The sequence below is a fragment of the Oncorhynchus tshawytscha genome, linkage group LG08, assembly GCF_018296145.1.
Source record: "Oncorhynchus tshawytscha isolate Ot180627B linkage group LG08, Otsh_v2.0, whole genome shotgun sequence".
Taxonomy (NCBI): domain Eukaryota; kingdom Metazoa; phylum Chordata; class Actinopteri; order Salmoniformes; family Salmonidae; genus Oncorhynchus; species Oncorhynchus tshawytscha.
Window position 1 is genome coordinate 23341950 of NC_056436.1, and position 25168 is coordinate 23367117.

Sequence of the window (25168 nt, forward strand, 5' to 3'; positions counted from 1 at the left end):
TTTAAAGTTGTGTGTTTTATTCACCTTAAGTTTAGTGCTGAGTTTGATTGTGTCGTGGTGAAGAGGAGTAAAAAAATCTAACATCTTCCGATAATTAGCTGTTAAATCACCCTCACAGTAAAAGAGCAGTTTTAGCGTAAAAATGTGTTCTATTTGGGAAGTGTGATAGTTTGGATTAATTAGATGTTGTAAAAATCTATTTCGCAAATGACAATTGAACATAAATTAAATAAAAACATTTTGAAGCTGTAATGATTCTGAGTAGATCTTTTTTTCTTCCTCTATAAATTTTTGAAGTTTGGCAACTCTGCTCATAAGGTGAGCCAACACTGCCACCTATGGACCAATCTCAGGCATTGCCTGACCAAAACCAAACTCACAAGTCCCTTTGGTCTCCCACAGAGTGTAGGGCCATTCAGAATCAAAAGGTGGGATAATTGTCAGTGGAACCGTTGTCAATGGGGAACAAATGTCCATTTATTATCCCCCCTCCGCAGTGACAATGTGCCCTCTTGCCCCCCTGTCATGGGTGTCTGTGAATGGCCTTCTCTCTGTGAAGTGTGTAACCCGATAGACACGCGAGCCATAGCATACCCTGGCCCATCCTGTCATGGTTCTCATCTTTGAACCTGGCCTTTGGGGGGGAGAAATAACTGTTTTGTCAGAGGTGGAGGGGATCTTTCACTCCGTTCTCAGTGTCTCTCTGTGTGTGTGTATGTGTGTGGGTGATGATTGTAAAGTGGTCTGATGCCCACATATCTGATGGCTCCTCATCCCCTGCCCTGCCAAGCATTATGCCTCATAAATCAGACCTCCGATTGAATGTCAGCATGTCACTCTCTATCTCATATCTCACCATATGAGGGATTCAAAGTTTTGAGAGGAAATCGTTTTGATGGGAAAACATCTGCTCAGTTTACCACTAAACATGTCAAATCCATAACTTGTGAAATGCATTCATGATGCTTCTATACCTTTTTCAGTAATATTCTCTTCCAGAAAATGGATGGATGCAGCAGGACTAACATCTACATTAATAACATTCTTGTACATTCAGATAAAGCTTATAAAAAATAAATCATTTTAAATCAAGGATTATTCTCTCTTTATTTCTGAGGCCATTGAGCTGTTTTTCTGGCCTCAAATTCTCCTGTCCTGTACGTCAATACTGTACATGCTGCGGAGGGTGGCTAGCTTGGTTATTAAGATCAGCAGTGTCAGTAACCCTTGGCTGAAACGCCTGCCCCCACTTCATCCCCACCCCACAGGCCTGGGCAAAGGTTCATATTAGCCATATTAGCCAAGTTCTTCATCCCCTCTTTGTGAGTGAGTGAGTGAGTGAGTGAGTGAGTGAGTGAGTGAGTGAGTGAGTGAGTGAGTGAGTGAGTGAGTGAGTGAGTGAGTGAGTGTCTGTTCTTTGAAGGTTAGGTCAGAGGTCCCCAGTTACATGATAACATGTTTCTATCTTCATCCACCACACAAGGTGCTATAAGCATCAACTCCTATCTCTAATTCCCTGGCATGTTCAAACTTCCCCTTCTACAGTCTTCACAGGAAAGAATACTATTTTCCCTCAATCCCCTTGCAACTTGATTATTTTTTAAACTGTGGACTTTTTTAACAATAAGATTGCAATGTCTCTCAACTGAGCAGCAAAGACAAAAGGTTCCATCTCATTAGGCTGATAGGGAAGAATAGATTATACTCATATCTAGGCTTTTCATTATGAAACGTCTAATTAGCAGCAGCTTGACATTTCTGTCACATTCCTGCCCTGGCTCTGTGGAGAATGGAAATGTTACATTCAGATCCTATTCCTACCATGTAATTAATCAGACTTTTCAGGAACACAGTGGTTTCAAACATCGTTATTTCGATAACTGAGTAATAGCCTATCCAAGGGCTACTACACCCTGAACTTCATGTTTTTCTTTCCTTTTTATCAAGCCAAATTCATTCTTTTTTCCCTCACAATGTCACAGAAAAACACTGGAGAGCGCCAGGCCACCAGTTCTTTGAACTTTGTAGATGTTCAAATATTCCCTTCCGTTGGTGCGTGTTAAAACACCACATTTTTGGGGAGATAATCCCTGTGTTAAACATACAGACACAGTCTCTCGCCATCCCCAGCCTCACCCCCTACCCTTCACTCCATTATCGACAGCAGCAGACTGGGCTGGGGCCCTCTGAGATTGGAGAGGGGGAGTCGACCGTCCACAAGTCCAAAATTCTTTCTTTTCCCCATCTCTCGCTCTTTCTTCTTATCTTCATATTGAGCCTGTATTGTGTTGTCGTCATTGCCTTTTAAGAAACCTTTAGAAGCCTGACGTTGCGTTGTTGCAGGTGCCGTAGTGGAGGGTTCTTGCTGTGAGGTTTATAAGAGAGAAGAGGCAAGAAGGATAGAACTGGCAAAAGAGTCTGGTGTTGAACCTGGAGACCTAGGTTATTGATCAGGGGGTTGAGGTGTTGGAAATCAGTTGCTACACAGCACAGCGGTGTGTTGTGAGAGGAGAAAATCAAACACACCCCTACTCTGTGCCGTGTTAGGCGTGTTGGACGTTAGGCACGTGGGGGCTCAAAGAAAATGGATTTCTTTAAAAAGCTACTTAAAACATAAATCATGGCCACTGAGGTCACAGAGAGGCTTTATGAGATCGGATCAATAAAAAGACTAATGTGAGCATCCTGTACATGTTATGTGGGACGAATCTATATATAAAAAAACACTGTTATTATTAGCAGTGTGGTAGTAACATTAACAATAGATAATGCTATTCTGAAGTCAGTTGAGATATTCTAATTAGTTTCATGCATTTTCAGGACAAGTAAAGGCTGGCTGTGTGTACCTTGTCTCATGTCTTAATAATGAGGCTAGTAGCATAGCCTAGATTCTTTAAACTCAAATACTTACTGCCTGGCTCGCCTTCTAGCCGTGTTAGCCCATTGTTAACTTTTTCAGACTGACCAGCTCGTATTTGTGTTGGTTAGAGGGAACAGTGACAGACAGTGGGGTGAGATTGCAGGTTGATTTGCACACGAGGAAGGATAGCATTACCGCTGAGATAATGGCCGCCTGTATTGTTCTCGCCCCTGTGTGGAAGTGGCGGGACAGGATCTATTAGAACCAGGCATGTTTCCCTCAGACCCAACCGACATAGCAAACGGAACAGTCAGACGCACATAAACATTAGATAAAGAGCCTTGCCAGAAGCCTTTGTAATTTGTTTGTATTTTTCTGCTTAATGTACTTTGCTCAATCTTGTTTAGTGATCATGGAAACAGATAGCCTTATCTTGGCTTGCCAAGGGCAGGCTGGTTAGGTGAACGTTGTCCCAAATGGAGATTAAAAAAATTCCTGGTCACAAGATTGATTGTAGACATAGAGCAGAGTTATTTGCATCAGATTGCTTGGGACTAGGTTCAGCTAATATTTTGGGGGGGATGCAACACTTACTTTCATGGATAGTGTGTGTGTGTTGACTATGTGAGTGACTCACACATGGTTTCTGAGATGTTTGAATCATCAAGGAGTCTGAGAGTCGATCATTTTTCTGTAGCTTTTTCAACTACCCCTTTTCCAGTTTTCAACTAAAAGACAGTGATAAAAGAAGAGATCGTCACCCATGTGAAAGTAATGTGACATAAGCATACTGGGGTTAATAAGTTAATAATGAAAAGTAAATTGGAACAAAGACAGAGACGATCCAACAACTACAGCCGTTTCACACATATACAAAAACAATCTGAGGCTTCTTATCCCAGAGTGCTCTTAGAGCACCCCGTTGTGAAGAAGTCATTCAACTTTTTGTAGCTGCCTATCTTCAGTCAGTCCCAAAAGTGTCTGCCTTTTCCCCTTCCCTCACGTCTGACCGACCGGATGGCTGAGGTATAGTGCTCAGTCAGTCGACTCCCACCAACCATCTCCCAGACAATTAGGCAGACTTCAATGTTTTGTTTTGCAAAGCATTCCCTGAGAGAAATATGTGTGGCAGACTCCCTGCCTCCTGCAGCTAAAACCATAACCCAATGAAGAAAAACACTTTCTGGCATTTGGAGAGTGTGTAAAACCTGCATTACAGCCATATTTTCCCCATCTTTCTGAGGAGGGGGGTGGTCCGGGAGTCTACCACGATATCTGAGGCACAGAACGTGAAGGGAGAACCAAATGTTGTCAAGATGCTTGGTTGGATCCTGACTGTTTTTACTCCATTGACGACCTCAACAGGAAAGCATTTGCATCTTGGAGAGGAGCCGGATAGAGAGGAGAGCGTGAGAGCTTGTTGTGAAGCTGGTAAAGTGACTGACACCGGTTGCCGTGGTGCATGATGATTCCTTATGAATTCTGCAATTGCCCTGACTGGAAGCTTCCCCTGTCTCAGACAGTCCCACCTCACCCCAGGCAACTGAGAATGTTTCAGTGACAGAGAGAGGATTAAAGTTTGTTTTATGCCCTACGGAGAGGAAAGGAGAGTCACGTCAGACATTTTATCAGGGAATTGTGTCCTGATTGCAGATGGAGATGCAGTCTGTTTGGAACAGGTTGCAACATATCCTGTGTTTTGACCTGAAATAGCTCCATATCGATTTAATAGTAATATAGGATACATTATATTTACAAAAGTATGTGGACACCGCTTCAAATTAGTGGATTAGTCAATTTCAGTCACACCCGTTGCTGACAGGTGGATAAAATCGAGCACAGAGCCATGCAATATCCGTAGAGAAATATTGGCAATAGAATGGCCTTACTGAAGAGCTCAGTGACTTTCAACGTGGCACCGTCATTGGATGCAACCTTTCCAACAAGTCAGTTCATCAAATTTCTGTCCTGCTAGAGCTTCCCTGGTCAACTGTAAATGCTGTTATTGTGAAGTGGAAATGTCTAGGAGCAACAACGGCTCAGCAGTGAAGTGGTAGGCCACACAATCTCAGAACGGGACCGCCAAGTGCTGAAGAGGGTAGAGCGTAAGAATCGGCTGTCCTCAGCTGCAACACTCACTACCGAGTTCCAAATTGTAAATAAGAGTTTGCTCTTAACTTACTTGCCTGGTTAAATAAATGTTAAATAAATGAATAAAACTGCCTCTGGAAGCAACGTCAGCACAAGAACTGTTCATTGGGATCTTCATGAAAGATTCGGTTTCCATGGCCGAGTAGCCCTACACAAGCCAAAGATCACCATGTGCAATGCCAAGTGTCAGCTGGAGTGGTGTAAAGCTCACCACCATTGGACTCTGGAGCAGTGGAAACATGTTCTCTGGAGTGATGAATCACGCTTCACCATCTGGCAGTCCGACGGACTAATCTGGGTTTGCCGGATGCCAGGAGCACGCTACCTCCCCGAATGCATACTGCCAACTGTAAAGTTTGGTGGAGGAGGAATAACAGTCTGGGGCTGTTTTTAATGTTTCGGCTTAGGCCCCTTAGTTTCAGTGAAGGGAAATCTTGACGTTACACCATACAATCACATTCTAGACAATTCTGTACATCTTTGGGATGAATTGGAACGCCGACTGCGAGCCAGGCCTAATCACCCAACATCAGTACCCGACCTCACCAATGCTATTGTAGTTGAATGGAAGCAAGCCTCCGCAGCAATATTCCAACATCTAGTGAAAAGCCTTCCTAGAAGAGCAGAGGCTGTTATAGTAGCAAAGGGGAACAATTCCATATTTATGCCAATGGTTTTGGAATGAGATGTTCAACAAGCAGGTGTCCAAATACTTTTGGTCATGTAGTGTTTATGCTATTTCGCAGACACTTTTATCCAAAGCAACTTAGTCATGTGTGCATACATTTTACGTATGGGTGGCCCCGGAATCGAACCAACAACCCTGGCGGTGCAGGCACCATGCTCTACCAAGTGGGCCATATTGGACTACATATTGACTCAATAAGAAAACAGGACCAGGACAATATAGATCCACCCATAGCATGATAATGAAAATGGTTTTATTCCTGAATTCAAGCATTCATGAAACAGTTTGGATAAACTCCTCTACATTTTCCTTTTCACTGCTTCCCAATGGTTAGTTGGTTTTCCATACATGTGGCTACGGAAAGTACTCTTCTTGGCCCTGCTTACTGCTGAAACCAAGGCTTTGTGCTTGGTTTGGCTCAGGCTCTCTGACTCTCTGCCTGCCTGCCTGTCTGATGTCTGGGCCTCTGTTTAAGCAACCATATATATTTAAGAGGAATCTCGTGAAATGTTAATCTCTCTACTTTTTAGCCCTGATGAATTTCTACGTTTTCCAGCTGTGCAGCGAGGCATATTTATGCACTGGCTCTATCGGTGAAAACAGCTCTGTCACTGTTAATGAATCACAGTGCGTGCGTGTGTGTGTGTGTGTGTGTGTGTGTATGTGTGTGTGTGTGTGTGTGTGTGTGTGTGTGTGTGTGTGTGTGTGTGTGTGTGTGTGTGTGTGTGTGTACTGTATGTACACTGCAGGCTAGAAGACTCAACAGAAACAAACTGAAATGGCCCTAAAGAAATCTCCCCTTTCTACAAATACCTCAGTGGGGAAGTGTTGAAAGTGAAGTGTTGTGTCTTCTTTACCTCCAGAATCTAGCCCAGAACAGTCTGGTTGTGTCAGTCGTCATCGTTCCAAGGGTGATAGGCTTCACTAATTGTGGTGACACTGACGAGACTATGGGCGATGTAATATCCCTCTGGTCAGACCACACCTGGTAATAGAGGCCTCTCTGTGGGCCATAGTTCCCCTCTTATGAAACTCACTGACTCACTTCATCCTGTATCATCTCTGGGACAGTATACGCAATGCAACCTTTATGAACATCTCGTTTTTTCCATCTGTTCTTTTCTTTACTGTTGAGTAGTGACATATTGTGAGTCATGGAGGGAGCCCAACCGAGACCACATAGGAAGGGCCTGTCTGTCAACTGCTGCTTGTAACAACCAGCTTCTCCAAATAACCAAAGGGAACATCTCTGAGTCTGAAACCAACAAAAAGGTTTTAGTTTTGAGTATGTTTTTGCGAAGACATTCACGTAACTACATTCCCAATGGACAGCTTTTTAGTTGTTGTTGTTTCTTTTGCCCACGTTTGTGATGATAATCCTCACCACCACGCATTTTGTGGTTGTTAGTACTTGTACCACTGTCTTTAACTTTTAGAGTGTTGGTATACACCCATATCAGGGTCAAGAGTTTAGTCTTCCATGCACATATTGGTTTAATAGCATCTGGCCCAGTGCTGAACCTATGGTGTTACAGTCCACTGTGTTATACTTTCCCCCAAAATGCTGCTGCTCCACACCTCCTTCACAACCCAGAGAGGACTGTAGGTAGGTCACCTTGGAATAACTGGGGTTGTGCAGGAAAGGAATAGTAATGATGCTGATAACACAAATAAACAGCAAAGCAATTTCCCCCATGCCACTGGAAAGCTCCTGTGACTGTCACGTCTATGACCACAGAGGTGTCTGAACATAGGCTACCCACAACATGCCCTTGGAGCGTTGTCCCAAATTGTATCAGGCACAAATTGCTTGAACTACACGCTTTACACCTAGACCCTCAGCACAGCACACATCGTCACAACAGAACAGGGACCCCCATGTTACCTCCGTGTAGTGGAGCACGGGAGAACAATCCCATTACATTAAGGCAGGCCCAGAGCCTGTGGGGTGGGGTGGGGGTGGGGGGGAGTGGGGTAGGTGTTGGACAACAAGGACACGCAAGGGTGAGTGATGGTACCGTGTGCCCTTGAGCAAACTGTCATTCAAGGCACTTTAATGAATTTCTCAGGCCTGTCTTCCTGCCTAGTCATGCTATGAGGCCGGGGCAGTAACACTAACGTGCAGGAAGGCACGTAAACACCATGAGCCAGGAGAAAAGACTGTATAAATATCTTCTTCTATATAGAATTAGAACAGGTACTGTTACATTTTTGGGGGGGGAATATCAGGTAATGATTTTACGATAGTTACTATAGTTAATTGGCTAATAGTCTGAATCAGAGGACACGGGCCCTTTGGATTAGTTCATGAAAACATCTCTCTGGAGTTTTGAGTATGTCATTAAGACTTCTTTTGACAGTTTACCCAAATCATTTAATGACTTCTCTGATGTACTTAATGAATGATGTCCTTAATGAATCTGTGAATATGGAATTTTGAATATTGTATAGCTTCCTAATTGCCTTGTTTTATATTAATTACTTTGGTCTATTAAATATGAATCCAGATGGAGTAATATGATGGATAACATAAAGTACCCTATTTAAAATCTAAGATGAAAATGTATGGCCTGTTTGATGTTCAGTTAAATACTTCCCTTACAGAATCAGTGCTACATAGTTTTAATCGAGTTCCACACTTTTCTCATGCATTTTCTGCTTGAATGTATATAAAATATATTTTAATCATTGATTCTTAGTAGTGGTAGTAGCAAACTTCATTATCCCCAAGGGGAAATTGGTTTTGCAACACTATTAAACTCTATTCATGTCAAGATACTACAGTCAGAATTTTGGATAAAAGTTGGTATGTCAATATTGATGCAAAACTTGGATGAATATGGCTAAGAATTGAGAAAAGTGTTGACTCGTCAAGCATTTGATGTAAGTTGAAGAAGTAGAGCAACATTGGCTTATGACAGGCTCTGTCTCCTATCATCTTATCTCTACCTGCATTGAGGCTGTAGGCCTAACTATGGCTTTGAATACACTTGAATTACACTCGGATGGTCCTACCAAGATGTATCTATATATAATTAGGAAGTATATCACACAAGCTACCTTGAAATAGAGTTTAATGTCCGTATCGTTTTTTTGTGGAGCATGTCTGGGAGCCTTAATCTTCTGAGCCCTGACATCTTTATAATTCAGCCCAGTCCATCCATTTTCATGAGGGACGTTTGGGGGGAGATTTCCTTTAATGAATTTGACAATTAGTAACAGAAGTTAATGACTGTATGGGGCTAAGTACCCTGATGGACATGGCTGTGGGCCTGAGAGGGCCGTGCTCCAAGCCATAGATCCTCATTAATCCCTTTAGTTTCCTGAGGACTACAGCTAGGCTAGAGGAGGGAAACAGGTTTTTATTTAGCCTGCCCCTGATGGGGCTCCTTGGGGTCCTTCAGCGTGCCAACAGTCATTTAGGACAAACAGAGAGCCTTCTGGTAACAGTCTGAGGTCACAAAAACATGGTGTCATTGTAGCTACATTTTCAGAATAAGCAGAGTACCCAAAGGCCTCATTCTCAATAATTCATATTAACTAAATGTGCATTAATTGTATTGGCTATACGATTTGCTAGTCACGATAGAGTTATTGCATTATCTTGCAAATAGTAGGATAGGCATATTGTTTCTGCAAAAATGTTTGCTTTGATTTATAGTGCCATTATCATATTTTCTCACCATAGTCCCAATGGTAGTCCAATCCAAACATCCTTCAGCCAGATATCACACAAATGTTTTATCGAACATATAGTTCATGATCCATCTCACGCTTTTTCAGGTATAACAATAAAACATTTAGATAAATATTTCAAGCAGCATAAAATCAAAGTTTGTGTTTTTATAGTGTCATGAATACATTGAACACTTCAGCAATATCCATTTTTGTAGATTTATGCATTTACACCAGCCTCACCATTATTCCCACTACCTGCCCTGCTTTCCCACAGCGGATGAGAAAGTAGGTCTAGAATTTGTGGAATCCAATTTGCTCAGTTTGTCCAGAGCAATGCTAGCCCCCTGTCATTCCTGGCAGTCTCAACAATAGATACAGTATATGGCGACAAAAACAAAACTTAGCTATATCCAAAGCCATAAGTAAAGTTAATACGTTATTGTTTGAGGTCTAGTGTTAGAGCTAGAGATTGTACATTAATTCAGGGATAGGCGTCCCGCTAGCGGGACAACTTCCGGTGAAAATGGAGGGTGTGCAATTCAAATAAATAATCATGTAAATTATGGATATTAAACATTCAGGTACATACAAGTGTCTTATATCGGTTGAAAGCTTATATTCTTGTTCATCTAACTGCACTGTCCGATTTACAGTAGCTATTACAGCGAAAACATGCCATGTGATTGTTTGAGGACGGCGCTGCACATCAAAATATTTTCCAACGACAGGTTTCATAAATAAACAAAAGCGATTAAATATTCACTTACTTTTTGAAAATGTTCCACTGATTTGTCATCCGAAGGGTCCCAGCTATAACATGTAGTGTCGTTTTGTTAGATATATAAAATCCTTCTTTATATCCCAAAAAGTCAGTTTAGTTGGCGCCATCGATTTAAGTAATCAAATCAAAATCAAATCAAATCAAATTTATTTGTCACATACACATGGTTAGCAGATGTTAATGCGAGTGTAGCGAAATGCTTGTGCTTCTAGTTCCGACAATGCAGTAATAACCAACGAGTAATAGTTCAACATGCAGAGAAAGGAATCCGAAAATCTACTCCTAAACTTTGTTTCAACAAGTCAAAATATGTTTCTATATATTCCTCAGATACCCTAAAATGTAATCAAACTATAATTTAAAAAAAATAAGTATGTTCAATAGGAAACCGATTTTAACAGGTGCGTCTTGTCTTCATGGCATGTGAAAACACACATTTCCAAGACTGTCCTTCCACTAAAATTGTTATTTCTTATTCGTTTTGGAAGTTACAAACCTTAAACCTTGAACATGTCCTGCTGACACCCAGTGGAAGCTATGGGAATTGCATCTTAGGAGCTACAATTGAGTATGCCCTTATACTGCCATTGGAAGAGCATGGTCTCTCAAAAAAAGTTAGTACCTCAGTGGTTGTTTTTTTTTCTGGTTGGTTTTTCGTTGGATTTTCTCCTAACATATCTATTGTGTTATACTCTCCTACATTATTTTAACATTTCTACAAACTTCAAAGTGTTTTATTTCCAATGGTACCAATTTATATGCATATCCTGGCTTCAGGGCCTGAGCAACAGGCAGTTTACTTTGGGCATGTCAGTCAGGCGGAAATTGAGAAAAAATGATCCTAGCCCTAAGAATAAAAAATAAAAAAAGGGTGTGTGAGAAAGTTCTCTTATCCTCTCAATGTCAGCAGAAGTGGATCGCTAAAGCGGCTTTTATTGTCTGTCAGTGTAATCATTATATCTGTGGTGAAGTTAAGAGCCATGCGGTTAAAAGGAAGCCCACTTCATTGTTACTAGATGATTCAGGTCTCGGAGGCCCCACTCTTAACACTATGTCTGCCTCTGGCTCCCTGAAGGACAGAGGAGAAAGGGAAGGCGTAATGCTGTGTCATTTAATCAGGCTAAGTCTGGCCTTGCCAAGTTTACAGCTCATTGAACCAATCACTTTGTCGACAGTTAGTTAGACACCCCTCCGAGACTGGCCGTCCTATACTATCTCTCTCTTCTTGTTGTTCTCCATCTTTCGCTCTCTCTTTCTCTCATTCCATCAATCTATTTACCTTTCTCTCTTCTTCTTTCTCTCTCGCTGTCAATCTGTCTCTCTTTTTTACTCTCAAGCTTCATTTGGCTCTTCAGGAAGTGACATATTTTTGAGTGAGAAGGTCATCATATCATTAGAATAGAGTTAACAGCCCTCTGGCCTACGTAGAGTTATACGCCAATGCCTCCACCCCTTTTGGCTCTGTGCAATGCTGAAATGTTATCAGTCTGGAGTAATTATTGTCACAGGGACTGAGTTGTATTGTACATTTGCATTTAAGACTGACTATAGCGACTTTCTGTACTTATTTGTATGTGTTTGGGCCCAATCAACAACACAATGACATTCAGTAGACAGTAAAGAATCTAGCATCACAGCTACTCTGACCCTGTACTACCAAAGCATGTCCCTGTACTAGCCTATCCCTGTACTACCCTAGCCTACCCCCATACTACACTAGCCTGCCCCTGTACTACCATAGCCTATCCCTGTACTACCCTAGCCTGCCCGCGTACTACCCTAGCCTGTCCCTGTACTACCTAGCCTATCCTTGTACTACCTAGCCTGCCCCCGTACTACCCTAGCCTGTCCCTGTACTACCCTAGCCTATCCGTGTATTACCCTAGCCTGCCCTCTACTTCCCTATCCTGCCCTGTACTAGCCTATCCCTGTACTACCATAGCATGTCCCTGTACTAGCCTATCCCTGTAATACCCTAGCCTATCCCTGTACTACCCTATCCCTGTACTACCCTAGCCTATCCCTGTACTACCCTAGCCTGTCCCTGTACTATCCTAGCCTATCCCTGTACTAGCCTATCCTGTCCCTGTGTTAGCCTATCCCTGTACTACCGTAGCCTATCCCTGTACTACCCTATCCCTGCACTACCCTAGCCTATCCCTGTACTACCCTAGCCTGTCCCTGTACTATCATAGCCTTTCCCTGTTCTAGCCTATCCCTGTACTACCTTGATCTATCCCTGTACTACCCTAGCCTATCCCTGTACTACCCTAGCCTATCCCTGTACTACCCTAGCCTATCCCTGTACTACCCTAGCCTATCCCTGTACTAGCCTAGTCTATCCCTGTACTACCCTAGCCTATCCCTGTACTACCCTAGCCTGTCCCTGTACTATCCTAGCCTATCCCTGTACTAGCCTATCCTGTCCCTGTGTTAGCCTATCCCTGTACTACCCTAGCCTATCCCTGTACTACCCTATCCCTGCACTACCCTAGCCTATCCCTGTACTACCCTAGCCTATCCCTGTACTACACTAGCCTGTCCCTGTACTATCCTAGCCTTTCCCTGTTCTAGCCTATCCCTGTACTACCTTGATCTATCCCTGTACTACCCTAGCCTATCCCTGTACTACCGTAGCCTATCCCTGTACTACCCTAGCCTATCCCTGTACTACCCTAGCCTGTCCCTGTACTAGTCTATCCTTGTTCTAGCCTAGTCTATACCTGTACTAGCCTAGCCTGTCCCTGTACTAGTCTATCCTTGTTCTAGCCTAGTCTATACCTGTACTACCCTAGCCTATCCCTGTACTACCCTAGTCTATCCCTGAACTACCCTAGCCTATCCCTGTACTACCCTAGTCTATCCTGTACTAGCCTATCCCTGTACTAGCCTAGCCTATCCCTGTACTAGCCTAGTCTATACCTGTACTAGCCTAGCCTGTCCCTGTACCAGCCTATCCCTGTACTAGCCTAGTCTATCCATGTACTAGCCTAGCCTGTCCTGTACTAGTCTATCCCTGTACTAGCCTAGTCTATCCATGTACTAGTCTATCCTTGTTCTAGCCTATCCCTGTACTACCCTAGCCTATCCCTGTACTAGCCTAGTCTATCCATGTACTAGCCTAGCCTGTCCTGTACTAGCCTATCCCTGTACTATCCTGTCCATGTTTGCCTGTGTGTTTATGTGTGCACCTCACCTCTCCCTCCTTGTCCCGTCGTTCAGCCCGGGGGCACACACACACACGCTATATTCTTTATCTGATTAGCTGACACGTCTGCGTGGAGCTCTGTGCAGTGCGGCGGCTGAGCAGAGCAGCGTCAGGCCCCAGGCAGGGCATGGATTTCATTTTAAAACGTATCAAAGGTTTACACGCCGCTCGCTTTAATCAGCATGTTTATCAGGCAGAGAGAAATTGCTGGAAGGACCACAGGGAGAAGGGGGGTTATCTTAAGGACCAGTAGCCTGGGAAATTGATAATGGCTACAAGGTAATTTACTGGCAACTTGTGCATCCCTGCACCGCGCCGCTGCCGAGGCTGGTCCCTCATTCTAATTACAGGCCATGTAAGGTACTAATGAAGCTGCAGGGTTTGTGTGTGTGTGTGTGTGTGTGTGTGTGTGAGAGAGAGAGAGAGTCGATGTGTGTGTGCTCTGTGCCTGCTTGGAATGATGTTACGGGGGGGGGTCAGTGCAACCTCTGGAGGGTGTGTGTGGGGGCGTCTGGTTATTGGTTATTTACACCAGGATAAATGTAATGTGAAAAAGTATCCAATGAATATTTGGCAGTGTGACAGATACACACGGTCACACACATGCATACACACAGACATTAGGCCTATTTAATATATGACGTAGGGTACGTGTTTTTAAGATTTTTTATCAATGAGATGACTCTGTTTTTTGGGGGAGTTTTGTAGTTGTGTTGTCTGTGATGGGAAGTGAACTAAGTCTACATTAGAAGGCAGCTCTGTTTGCAGTGACAGTCATTGAGGGTTGTCATGGGGACATCATTTCTGGAGGACAATCAAAAAAAAATACGAACAGTTGTTTTTCTCTGACTCACTCAATGAGGCGTTTTCCAAACTGACTAGCTTAAAGCTGAACTGTCAGTGATGGAAAAATTACTAAATGGTCATATTTGAGTAAATGTGAAGATACGTGGAGACTCAAGTAAAAGTGAAACTCACCCAGTAAAATAGTACTTGAGTAAAAGTTTTAAAGTATCTGGTTTTAAGTGTACTTAAGTACAGTGGTGGAAAAAGTACTCAATTGTCATACTAAAAGTAAATGCTAGACATCAGATTCCTTATTTGCCCTCCCAGGCCCATCCATGGTTGTGCTCCTGCCCAGTCATGTGAAATCCACAGATTAGAGCCTAATTACTGTAATTGATTTCAATTGACTGATTTCCTTATATGTACTGTTACTCAGTAAAATCATTGAAATTGTTGCATTATGCGTTTATATTTTTGTATAAATTAGCCCTGGAGCATTTAATTGTGTTATAGAACAAAAATAAGTTCTGAGATTTGTACTACATATTTGAATAATCTGATGTAAAAATGTAGTGCTCTACTCTGACTGAGTAGACATGAATCCAGTTAGTTGCATTTGTAATATTAAGACAAATATTTGTTGATATTATCCCATCTTTCAAGAATCCTTGAGCTCTAAAACAGAAACATTATCTCTCAGCCTCATGACAAAATGTGTACAATAGCATAATATTAGCTATAATACTGCAAATGTTTCTCTCTGCCCCATGAAACAAAAAATGTGGGGGGTCTTGCTTGGACCCGTGAAACTGCGCTACGTCATCGAGCAGAAGGGAGGAGGTGGGGGGGGAGAGTGAGAAGTAGGGATCTTGACAGTTGTATAAAGGCGAGCACACAGGTGATTGCACAACACCAGTGGTGGAAAAAGTACCCAATTGTCATACTTGAGTAAAAGTAAAGATACTTTAATATAAAAGGACTCAAGTGAAAGTCACCCAGTATACTCCCCTTGTTCCAAGGGTCAACAATGACCTGCCTTCACTAAACCCTAAAATAAAGCAGCTTAATTGAATTTTAAACACCAAATCTATTTTGAATGAAGAAACTACGTGTCATTCATCAAAAACTTTGTGAATATCTAGATTTTCCTGCATTTAATCAGTGGACACTCGTTTTTATTGCAACACACCTGTTATAATTGTTTTCTTTACTAAAGTAGAGGTTTATTATTAGTATTATTATTGCTAAAGGTACTGCATAGGTGTAAACATGCATTAGCAGAGATAGCACTTGTATAGCCTAACCAACCACGGTGATCTTCCTCTTCAGGATCTGCTGGCTGAGTTCATAAGAGGTGATGCAATTGTCACACATGACATTGTGCCCCCTCAGTCCATCTGTCACATCAAGCACAAACCGCAACCCCTTTTTCTTCTCCGGGCCTCCTTCGGTCGGCTTCTCTGTGTAGACTTGCATCTTCCATGCGTAGCTGGATTGTGCGTAGCTGGATTATGCGTAGCTGGATTGTGCGTAGCTGGATTGTGCGTAGCTGGATTGTGCGTAGCTGGATTGTGCGTAGCTGGATTATGCGTAGCTGGATTGTGCGTAGCTGGATTATGCGTAGCTGGATTGTGCGTAGCTGGATTATGCGTAGCTGGATTGTGCGTAGCTGGATTGTGCGTAGCTGGATTGTGCGTAGTTGGATTGTGCGTAGCTGGATCTTGAGAAAGTGTGAAAGATTTTCATTGGCACCGTGGCACGGGAAATCGCCCTTACACTCTCTGCATCCCAGAGACTACATGTAGCCTCGCCTCTAGATCTATACACACCCGCTAAGATTAGCAGCCCTATGTAGGCACGCAGGTCAATCTCATCCATCCTTTTCCAGTTGTCTCCATATTTATGGAAACCCTCCAAATTTGTCATCTCCAGGATTATTTTTTTCGATAGCTGGTGTGATGAACATGTAGAATGTTGAGGCGATGTCCTGGGCATAGGCCACTGCATGTCTTGTGGGTCCTATTCTTCCCCATCTTCTTCTTCAGACACCTCATCCTCTTCTAAATCATTGTTCATGTAACGGCTGTCGTGGGTGAGGACCAAGGTGCAGCGTGGTACGTGTTCGTCTTTTATTATGAATTGAACACTGAATGGAAAAACAACAAAAGAGAATGAATGAAACCGAAACAGTTCTGTCTGGTACAGAATACAAAAACAGAAAACAACTACCCACAAACACAGGTGGGAACAGGCTACCTAAGTATGGTTCTCAATCAGAGACAACAATTGACAGCTGCCTCTGATTGGGAAACATACCAGGCCAAACACATAGAAATACAACACACGGAACAAAACATAGAATGAAAAACATAGGATGCCCACCCCAACTCACACCCTGACCAAACCAAAATAGAGACATAAAAAAGGAACTAAGGTCAGGACGTGACAGTTCACTTGTTCCTCCTGGACATCTGAAAAATGTGGGCACTGAAACGTGCACTCATGGCGTCAGCAAAGACAGGACTGGAGGGACTGTCATCTACAGCACCTTTATAGCCTCTGACTGCATTCCCCATTAGTAAGCAATGCTTTCAAGACATTGTATTTTTTTCTGAAATGTTGTTTATTTTGTCTGAAATGTTGTTTATTTTGTCTGAAATGTTGTTTATTTTGTCTGAAATGTTGTTTATTTTGTCTGTAAACTTGAGTCATGTGTGGGGTCGTGGAGGGGAGATGCTGCACATGCACAATAAAGTTTTAGTTTTGTCTGAGTTCAATCAGTAGCACACAATCTCAATTTCTCATTGTGTGTGTGGGTGTGTGTGTGTGTGTGTGTGTGTGTTTTTGGTTTTTGTGGTGAGTAAGTTATTTTTTTAACTGCCAGGTCAAAAATGGTGTTTTACAGCTTTCATGGAAATATGAACAAAGGCGATGTTTCACTTTTTCTAATGTTGGGGTCACTCTAGGAAAAGTCATCAAATTTCAATTTCAAGTGTTTTCTCTGCTGTTAAACATAGTGGCGGTTCATTTTTGACCCTTAAGACAACACAAGGGTTAAATATCAAAAGTAAATGCAATTGCTAAAATATATATGTATCAAAAGTAAAAGTATAAATCATTTCAAATTCCTTATATTAAGCAAACCAGACTGCACAGGTTTTTTTTATGGATAGCAAGGGGCACACTTCAACACTCAAACATAATTTACAAACAAAGCATTTGTGTTTAGTGAGTCTGCCAGATTAGAGGCAGTAGGGATGACCAGGGATGTTCTCTTGATAAGTGCAAGAATTAGACCATTTTCCTGTCCTGCTAAGCATTCAAAATGTAACTAGCACTTTTGTGTGTCAGGGAAAATGTAAGGAGTAAAAAGTACATTATTTTCTTTAGGAATGTAGTGGAGTAAAAGTAAAAGTTGTTAAAAATATAAATAATAAATTAAAGTACAGATATACCAACACAGATAATCTGGTGTTGCGTACATCTCTGCTTTTACATACCTCAGAATTTATGGGCCGTGAAGAGCAGATTAAAATCCAGTATATCTCATGTAAGCTTTTAAACAGCCCGACAAGAATGGAAAAAATGAATGTATCATCACCTAGGTTTGTCTGCATGAACTATTATGGAGCCAGAGGGATAGAGGGATTGGGTTGCTGAATAAGAGAAATGTTATTATTATTTCTCTTCTGTTTGGTTTGTGAAGAGGGCTACCTGTATCTACTTGACAGTGGAGGTAGATCCCTTTGACAGTGGAGGTATATCCCTTTGACAGTGGAGGTAGACCCCTTTGACAGTGGAGGTAGATTCCTTTGACAGTGGAGGTAGATCCCTTTGACAGTGGAGGTATATCCCTTTGACAGTGGAGGTAGACCCCTTTGACAGTGGAGGTAGATTCCTTTGACAGTGATCCCTTTGACAGTGGAGGTATATCCCTTTGACAGTGGAGGTAGACCCCTTTGACAGTGGAGGTAGATTCCTTTGACAGTGGAGGTAGATTCCTTTGACAGTGGAGGTAGATCCCTTTGACAGTGGAGGTAGATCCCTTTGACAGTGGAGGTAGATCCCTTTGACAGTGGAGGTAGATCCCTTTGACAGTGGAGGTAGATCCCTTTGACAGTGGAGGTAGAGCCCTTTGACAGTGGAGGTAGATCCCTTTGACAGTGGAGGTAGATCCTTTTGACAGTGGAGGTAGATCCCTTTGACAGTACAAGTGATTAATAATAATTCCGTGGCAAATTGTTATTTTTACTCTCAAATCACTTGCAACTATACATCATTATGGAGATACTGTTTACATGCTCTTAAGTGCTTGTTGTCGGTTTTAGGAGCAATCAGTTGAAAGGGCTGCCAGCTAGACTGATGTGACCTAGTGAATTGAATGGAGTGACGTGTTCAGGTTTCTAGATGTCTCTCGAAACCATTGAAATGAACCCTGTTGGAATGTTGTTCATCATTTAACCTGTATTATTAGGGTTCCCTTATTAGGGTTCTCTTAGTAGGGTTCTCTTAGTAGCCTGTCTATTTCTCCTATTTGAAGTTTGAATGTTTGAGGAGTTAGTCTATGACTAGGCCTAATTTATTTCCTCAAACTTGAATCTTTAGCTTTTCAAAGAGAGAGATAATCTTAAGAATCCAATTCTGAGCCTGTTATAATTTTACTGAGATTATTGTGTTCTAGCAGCTCTGTAAAATAAATGTATTATCATTGTGTTCTTTCTTAGTTTCTGTTCTTTCTGTGGAAGTCCCTATATTTAGATTTGACACCGTTCTCTTGACTCTTCTCCCTTTGATATCACTGATCACACTGTCCTTTCTTCCACCCTTTTTGAACACAATGAGGATGTCAGAAAAGAGAGTTATTATGCTATTGCAGGGCTTTATAAAACAACATCATCTTAATTTGATCGTCGAGACAAAGCCTCTTTGTGTCTGGCCCAGGAATGCTGCTCTGCATATGTGCTGCTGGTCTCTGCTATCGCCCCAGCATCGCTACTCCCTTCAAATTAGTGCCTAAGTCCTCCACGACCAAAGAAAACACCTCACCTCAAGTCCCCCAGTGACCGGGCCACCGCCAAGCTTTCAAACCCTTCTCTTAACACATACTCCTCTAAAAGCAAATTCCACACATTTCTTTCAGAAATTATAATTAGAAAGGAAAACAGCTCAGGTGTGTCAGGACTGTGTATCAGTCTGTGTATCATGTGTGTGTTAGAGAGAGAGAGAGAAAGTTTATTTATGTGATTATTGGTGCGTGTGTTTTTTGGCTACAGGTAGACAGGGAAGATCTCATCGTGGTCCCTGACTGTCCTGAGGCCGGGGGAATTAGAAATGAGAGAATTAAATGGGGCTGCGAGCGCTTCGGGCCCTTTTAAAGCACCACTCAAATAATTGCAGCTTTGGTTCTAAGCAGGTCTGAGCAGGGAGGTGTGCTGTTTGGGGGATATTGGGTGAAAGAGGGGTGTACTTGTGAGGGGGATTTACCTTTACAGACCTCAGGAGGAGATAACAGCTCTCTCAGGGCAGAGGTCAAAGCCACATCTGAAATGACAGAGAATGCTACAATGTTTATATGCTGTTGGTTCTTCTGGCATTGTCTGCAAGAGATGTTTTTCTTTGGGGGGGATGAGGGGATGGAGACTGGGTGGTAGTTTGAGTGTAGTATTCCTTTATTACCTACATAGAGGAACCGGTGAAAATGAGTGGTGCTGCTTTTGCTTTTTTGTGAAGGGAAGAGATTTTGAAGGTGACAAATCCCTTGTTGTCAAAAGACAACTGTCCAAAAGCTGTATGATCTTGTCAGTGAATTCTCTAGATGCGCTTATTTTCTTACTGACACTACTCTAATCCACAGTTGGAGAAAAGGGAGAGAAAGAATAGACTGAAAAATATTATTTTCAGATTTCTGTCTCCTTAAATCCTATATAGTGAAGGCTGGTGAACTTCGTAGATATAGAGCACAGCAGAACATTACACACAACATTTCTCTGTAAATGCACATTATATGTATTAGAAGATCATTAAGTTTTACCTAAGTAGTATTAGAAGATCATTAAGTTTTACCTAAGTAGTATTAGGTGATAATTAAGTTTTACCTAAATAGGATCCTCATTGTTTTCACATACAGCACATACAGCACCTCTCTCTCCCTAAGAAGTGATAATTGGCAATTGCAAATGCCAGTATTAAATATTAATGTAATTAGTTTATTAATTAATTACTGTTGTTGTGTGTGGGTGCACATGCTGGATCAGCATTCTCTGCAGCAGTTAATTGGTTTTAACTTTAGCAATAATTGGCGTTTGTGAAATCAAGTTTTCTCTGTCAGACAACTTTTAATTACATTGTGACCTGAGCTCTACCCTATGCGCTTGGCCTTCCTTTGTCTTATGAGAAAGATGTGGATGGATTTCCATCCTCTGGAGACCATATTGTAGCTACAGATTCTATGGGTCAGTGAATATGATTTAAAGCCATGAACTCATTGACTTATTTCAGAGGACTTAATGGTTGGTTTAGTTTTGTTTGACAAGAAGTGTCTATTTGAAATGGCATGGTGTCTCCCCTCCTGTGAGACACTCCAAACTTCCATGAAGGCAAAAGAATGGTTATGTATTTTCCTGGAACTCAAGTCAGCTTCCATTGTCCTCTCAATGGCCTGTGCCAAATTAGGCTTGAAAGGCAAGCAATGCTATAATTTGTTGTTGACATGTAATGTACCACTGACAGTAAAGCATAGTGATGAATACAATTAAATAAACTTTAACACAGTGCCAGTAAACGGTAAACTATCGGCCTCAGGTTGCACAGCCTGACCTTGACCCAGGTCACAGACCCCCACCCACCCCTCCTTTCCTCCTTCCCTTCATTACATTGGGATGGAAAATTGCTAACCACAGAAAGACAAAATAACATGTAGGATTGGTCATTTAGGCTTGATAAGCGAAGTCACAAGACTCCTATTTTGACCTGCCTATTGGCTCATGTGACCTGACCTTGTGAGGCCAGTTCAATCATTTAAATCTCTGTGCCAACAGTGTCGTTAGTTTAGTGTAAGGGTCAACTGCTTTGTCCCTTTTCGCCACAATGAACTGAAGCAGCAATATTTGATATCCAGTTTTACGACTTACATTTTGCTGCTAGTATGGTCACTAGCAATAGTCAGTGGTACCTATTGGAGACAAGACAATAACATATGGAATTCAGTTTTGCAGGATCTTTGTTTCATGATATTTTCTCTTCATTGCCAGTTAGTGTCTTAGACTTTTTCCAAAAAGGATCAAGTCTGCGTAAAACTTGCAAGAAACACTTGCCTTTTTTAATTTGTTGGATATAAAGATTCCATCTTTGAGGTGTGTGCCACTCTGTTCACCCTGCCTATTATTTCTCTCAGAGTCATTGAATTTCAGATAAGAGCTTGGACAAATCTTCACATATAACCTTAATCTTCTGATCTTTTGTGTGTGGCTGCCTCCCTCCCTCCATCTCTCTTCCCTTTCTTTCTATTTCTCTCTCCCTTTGTAAGATGAGGTGATACTGAACAGCTATTGTTTTCACTAAGGTCTTTGAGAGCGTTGTTCAAAGGCTTGACGCAGCTCTCCTTCTAGCGGGAGATGCTTATTTCATGCATTTAAAAGCTAAAATGTTTCACATCATGAATCCAATTTTCTGTTCCTTTTCTCTCTGAAGGCAAGGATTAAAGCCAAGCTGTCAGTCAGCAGGCATGCCCGATCTTAAGACGACTCGTGGATGGCTGCGATACTCGGCTTTTGCTCTGGCACTATCTCGAATCTCTCTCCCAGGTTTTAATTTAGCATTAGGTACAATGTAGCAGAGTGCCAAAGACACCGAGCCTGAGAAAATAACTAGTTACAATTAAGAAGGTAACTCGTGCTATAGGTTTACATTAATCAATGGATTATATGTGCTTAGGCCATTTCCAGTGGTTAAAAGGTATTTTCAAGGTGTTGCTTTTCTGCTGAAATAAATGTGATTCTATAGGTCTGAGAGAGCCAAAGGAGAGTTCAGAAAGGAGTGAGCACCCCTTTTGTTTCAAACCTTTTGTTTCAAATATCAGTTTATTATGATTAGACTACTTTAAAAAGGTGTTTACTTGAAGTAGTATAATAAGCAGGTAGTAATAAATATGATAGTGGAAAATAAAATAAAATGTTATTTGTCACATACCCCGAATATAACAGGTGTAGCCGAATACTGACAAACCGTTAACCAACAGTGAAGTTCAAGAAATAGAGTTAAGAAAATATTTACTTAATAAAAAGTAACACAGTAGAATTACATAACAATAACGAGGCTATATACAGGGGGCATCGGTACCGAGTAAATGTGCGGGGGTACAGGTTAGTCGGGGTAATTTGTACATGTAGGTAAGGGTAAAGTGACTATGCAAAGATGATAAACAGCGAGTAGCAGCAGTGTAAAAACAAAAGGGGGGTCAATGTAAATAGTCCAGGTGGCCATTTGATTAACTGTTCAGCAGTCTCATGGCTTGTGGGTACAAGCTGTTAAGGAGCCTTTTGGACCTAGACATGGCGCTCCAATACCGCTTGCCATAAGGTAGCAGAGAGAACAGTCTATGAGTTGGGTGACTGGAGTCTTTGACAATTTTTTGGGCCTTCCTCTGACACCGCCTAGTATATAGGTCCTGGATGGTAGGAAGCTTGGCCCTAGTGATGTATTGGGCTGCACGCACTACCCACTATAGCACCTTACAGTCAGATACCAGGCAGTTGTCATACCAGGCAGTGATGCAACCGGTCAAGTTGCTCTCGATGGTGCGCTGTAGAACTTTTTGAGGATCTGGGGACCCGTGCTAAATTGTTTCAGCCTCCTGAGGGGGAAAATGTATTGTCGTACCCTCTTCACGACTGTCTTGGCGTGTTTGGACCATGATAGTTGGGCTCCCGAGTGGCACAGTGGTCTAAGGCACTGCATCTCAGTGCAAGAGGCGTCACTGCAGTCCCTGGTTGAAATCAAGGCTCCAGCACATCTGGCTTTGATTGTCCCATAGGGCGGCGCACAATTGGGCCAGCATTAGCCAGGTTTGGACGGGGTAGGCTGTCATTGTAAATAAGAATTTACCTTTAAATAAATAAAGGTAATATGAAAAAAATGTTGTGGGTGATGTGGACACCAAGGAACTTGAAACTCTCGACCCGCTCCACTTCAGCCCCGTCGATGTAAATGGGGGCCTGTTCAGCCCTCCTTTTCCTGTAGTCCACGATCATCTCACTTTGAGGGAGAGGTTGTTGGCCTGGCACCACACTGACATGTCTTTGACCTCCTCCCTATAGGCTGTCTCATCGTTGTCGGTGATCAGACTATCTCAATCTACCACTGTTGTGTCATCAGCAAACTTAATGATGGTGTTGGAGTCGTGCTTGGCCACCCAGTTGTGGGTGAACAGGGAGTACAGGTTCCCCCGATGAGGGGATCCGGTGTTGAGGATCAGCGTGGCAGATGTGTTGTTGCCTACCCTTACCACCTGGGAGTGGCCCGTCAGGAAGTCCAGGATCTAGTTGCAGAGGGAGGGTCCTTAGCTTATTGATGAGCTTTGTGGGCACTATGCTGAGCTGTAGTCAATTAACAGCATTCTCACATAGGTGTTCCTTCTGTCCAGGTTGGAAAGGTCAGTATGGAGAGTGATTGAGATAGCATTTTCTGTGGATCTGTTTGGGGGTATACAAATTGGAGTGTGTCTAGGGTTTCTGGGATGATGGTGTTGATGTCAGCCATGACCAGGCTTTCAAAGCACTTCATGGCTACCGACGTGAGTTCTACGGTAGGTAGTCATTTAAGCAGGTTACCTTTGCATTCTTGGGCACAGGGACTATGGTGGTCTGCTTGAAAAATGGAAGTATTACAGACTTCCTGACTCAGTCAGGGAGAGTTTGAAAATGTCAGTGAAGACCAACACACAGTTGGTCCGCGCATGTTCTGAGTACATGCTCTGGTAATCCGTCTGGCCCTGCAGCCTTGTGAATTTTGACCTGTTTAAAGGTCTTGCTCTTATCAGCTACGGAGAGTGTGATCACACAGTCATCCAGAACAAGCTGGTGCTCTCACGCATGCTTCAGTGTTGCTTGCCTCGAAGCGAGCATAAAAGGCATTTAGCTCATCTAGTAGGCTTGCGTCACTGGGAAGCTTGTGTCTGGGTTTCCCTTTATAGTCCATAATAGTTTGCAAGCCATGCCACATCCAATGAACGTCAGAGCCGGTGTAGTAGGATTCCATCTTAGTCCTGTATTGATGCTTTGCCTGTTTGATGGTTCGTCTGAGGGCATAGAGGGATTTCTTATAAGCTTCCAAATTAGTGTCCCTCTCCTTGAAAGCGGCAGCTCTAGCCTTTAACTCAGTGTGGATGTTGCATGTAATCCATGGCTTCTGGTTTGGATATGTACGTATGTTCGGTGTGGGGACAATGTCCTCAATGCACTAATTGATGAAGCCGGTGACTGAGCTACCTTTGTTAAAGTATAATTGTAGTAATTCCATCTTTCAGCACTATTTGTTTTGTGTACAGCATAACCATCAATGCCCTAACAGAACAAAAAAATGTTAATACAGTATTTGCAAAGTTTTACATGTCACTATGAATTATTCTTGAACATATTACTGACGTGACTGTTCAAAGAAGCCAAAAGCCCTCATTTTCCACACTCATTTCAAGTTTTGGCACAGTGGCAAAGTAATTTTGCGAACCCAGAATGTCACACCCTGACCATAGTTTACTTTGTATATTTCTATGTTTTGGTTGGTCAGGGTGTGAGCTGAGTGGGCATTCTGTGTTTCATGTCTAGTTTGTCTATTTCTATGTCTGGCCTGATATGGTTCTCAATCAGAGGCAGGTGTTAGTCATTGTCTCTGATTGGGAACCATATTTAGGTAGCCTGGGTTTCACTGTGTGTTTGTGGGTGATTGTTCCTGTCTCTGTGTTTTCACCAGATAGCGCTGTTTCGGTTTTCGTTACCTTTCCACGTTTGTTGTTTTTTGTAG